The following is a 3567-nucleotide window of genomic DNA, read 5'->3' as shown; positions in this document are numbered from 1 at the left end:
ACTCAGGAGGCAGAGGTAGGAGGATTGATGTGAGTTGGAGGCCACTCTGAGACTTCATAGTGAATTCTAGATCAGCCTGGGCTAGAACAAGACCCTACCTCAAAAAATAAAGAAAGAAACCCAATAAATAAATAGATAAATAAATAAGATAAAGCTTTCAAAAATGTGATCCAGGGCTGGAGAAGTGAAGTGGATAAAAGTACTTGCAGTGAAATCATGCATCTGGATTTCCAGCACTCTGTGGAAACACAAGTGTGGGTGGAGCACCTGCCTGTCACCCCGGGGCCAGGAGGAGGAGACAGGAGAGTCTCTGGGGCTTGCTGGTTAGCTAGCCTGGACACATGGGTGAGTTCTGGGCTCAGTGAGAGACCGTGTCTCATAAAAATAAGATGGAGGGAGAGCGCGCCGGCGGCCGCGCGGCGTGCGTCGCGCCGGGCTCCGTTCCGGTGTGCTGTCTCACTGGTGAGGCCGAGCAGCCGCCAGCCTTTCCCCGCGCCGACTCCGCAGCCTCCCGCTTCCCGTCACCATGGAGTACCTGATCGGCGTCCAGGGCCCCGACTATGTCCTTGTCGCCTCCAACCACGTGGCCGCCAGCAATATTGTCCAGATGAAGGACGATCATGACAAGATGTTTAAGATGAGTGAAAAAATCTTACTGCTATGTGTTGGAGAGGCTGGAGACACTACAGTTTGCAGAATATATCCAGAAAAACGTGCAACTATATAAAATGAGGAATGGATATGAATTGTCTCCCACAGCAGCAGCTAATTTCACATGGTGAAACTTGGCTGACTGTCTTCGGAGCCGGACCCCATATCATGTGAACCTCCTCCTGGCTGGCTATGATGAGCACGAGTGGCCAGCACTCTACTACATGGACTACCTGGCAGCCTTGGCCAAGGCCCCCTTTGCAGCCCACGGCTATGGTGCCTTCCTAACTCTCAGTATCCTGGACAGATACTACACACCAACGATCTCACGGGAGAGGGCAGTGGAGCTCCTGAGGAAATGTCTGGAGGAGCTCCAGAAGCGCTTCATCCTGAACCTGCCAACCTTCATAAAGTGTTCGCATCATTGACAAAAACGGCATCCACGACATGGATAACATTTCCTTCTCTAAACTGGCTTCCTAACGCAATGTCCTTTCCCACTTACCAGGGAACTTTTTTGATGGGCTCCTTTAATTTTTTCTACTCTTTTGGTGTGCACTCTTGATAGATGGTTAATTCAGAATAAAGCTGGATATAGATAAATTGAAAAAAAAAATAAGATGGAGGGACTGGGAAGAGGGCTTAGCAGTTAAAAGTACTTGCCTGTAAAGCCTGCCAGCTCGGGTTAAATTCTCCAGCACTTAAAGGCAAATGCAAAGTGGTGCATTCCTCTGGAGTATCTGCTGAAGTTACAAACCTACTCCCCACCACACACATGCAAAGTAATAATATTTAAAATGATTTAATTTAAATTTAAAATAATAAGGTGGAAGCCAGGGTAGTGGGGCACACCTCTAATCCCAGCACTTAGGATGATTGCCATGACTTTGAGGCCAGCCTGAGCTACAGAGTGAGTTTCAGGTCAGCCTGGGCTGGAGTGAGACCCTGCCTTGAAAACACAATAAGGGGAGAAGCAATATGGGGAGATACCTGGTGTTGACTTCTAGTCTCCGTACACATGTGCACACATGTACATGTGCCTACATATATACATGTACCCACACACACAGAAGCACACCAAACACACACCACAAACATACACACATGATTCAAAACGTGCACAAATGCCCTTTGCTTGCTTTTCCCTGGTGATGTCATTGTCACCAGGTCCTACCATCTTGACAGTGATGCTAAGAAATATAGAGCTGAAAAGCTTCTACGTGTTCTAGCAAAACACTGGGCTCTGGGGCAGGAGGGATGGCTTAGTGGTCAAGACGCATGCCTGCTAAGCCAAAGGACCCAGGTTCAGTTCCCCAGGACCCACGAAAGCCAGACGCACAAGGTGGAACATGCATCTGGAGTTTGTTTGCAGAGGCTGAAAGCCCTGGCGTGCCCATTCTCTCTCTCTCTCTCTCTTTCTCTGCCTCTTTCCCTCTCTAGCTATCTCAAATAAATAATAAAATAAATTTACAAAAACAAAACACTGGGCTCTGTGGTTAAAAATGATGAGCAGTAAGCTGGGCGTGGTGGCACATGCCTTTAATCCCAGCACTTGATTGACTTGGGAGTCAGAGGTAGGAGGATTGCTGTGAGTTCGAGGCCACCATGAGACTCCATAGTGAATTCCAGATCAGCCTGAGCCACAGTGAGTCCTTACCTCAACCAAACCCCCAACAAAAAAATGATGAACAGTGACTTGACCATGGAATGGCTCAAAAATTAGAAGGCTATGATACTAAGGTGATGAAAGAAAGAAATGGCATGCCTGCTCTGGGAGAGCGTTCACTAGAAGAAAGGCACTATAGTGTCCACAGGCCTTACTTACAACCATTGGAAACTGGAAACAAACCCAATGCTCTCTTACATGGAGTGTTTGAATATCTTGTGGGATATTTCTATTGAAATAGTGGAATGCATCCCAGCAAGGAAAAGGACTTTCTGCCACATGAAACACTTATGACTAGCTGACCCATTTGTCACACTAGGTAGAAGACCCATGAAAATGGACTTTTCAATTAAAACTCAGTTGAAGATATAAATTTAAGAATATGGGTCTGGTGAGATGGCTTAGCAGTTAAGGTGTTTGCCTGCAAAGCTATAGGATCCTGGTTTGATTCTCCAGGACCCACGTACGCTAGATGCACAAGGGGGCACACGCATCTGGAGTTCGTTTACAGTAGCTGAAGGCCCTGGCACGCCCGTTCTCTCTCTCTCTTGCTCGCTCTCAAATAAACAAATAAATAAAATTTTTTTTTTTAAAAGAACATGTTCTTTTTTTTTTTAATAAATTTTTTATTTATTTATTTGAGAGCGACAGACACAGAGAGAAAGACAGATAGAGGGAGAGAGAGAATGGGCGCGCCAGGGCTTCCAGCCTCTGCAAACGAACTCCAGACGCGTGCGCCCCCTTGTGCATCTAGCTAACGTGGGACCTGGGGAACCGAGCCTCGAACCGGGGTCCTTAGGCTTCACAGGCAAGCGCTTAACCGCTAAGCCATCTCTCCAGCCCGAACATGTTCTTTTTAATGAAGGAAGGAGCCCAGTGTTGGAACTTATTTTATAGCTCTACAAACCACAGAGATGAATATTGAAAAGGAATAGACACACAAAATTCCCTGAGACCAAAAACCCATGTGCTCTGGGACTCCATTCAAATGGAGTTCTAGAAACAGAAACTAACCAGTGTTGACAGTGATCAGAAAGTGACTGGCTCTGAGGAGCAGAGGCATTGCTGAGATAGAAGAATGAAGGCATTTTCTGGGATAACAAATTCTAGAGTTCTTGCATTTGGTTTATAGATACATGTTCTAGAATCATGTACCTGAACCTTCAGGATTTAGTATTTTACTGTATGTTAATTATATAACATTAAAAATTTTTTTAAATCTATTTATTTGAGAGTAACATTGAAAGAGG

General features: G+C 45.8%; 1 pseudogene; it reads left to right on the top strand.

The window, feature by feature from the left end:
• The first annotated feature begins 458 nt into the window (after positions 1-458).
• Positions 459-1254, top strand: LOC101606229 (annotated as a pseudogene).
• Positions 1255-3567: the final 2313 nt, after the last annotated feature.

Source organism: Jaculus jaculus, chromosome 3, assembly GCF_020740685.1.
Source record: "Jaculus jaculus isolate mJacJac1 chromosome 3, mJacJac1.mat.Y.cur, whole genome shotgun sequence".
Lineage (NCBI taxonomy): Eukaryota > Metazoa > Chordata > Mammalia > Rodentia > Dipodidae > Jaculus > Jaculus jaculus.
This window is presented reverse-complemented; position numbering and strand designations above follow the sequence as displayed.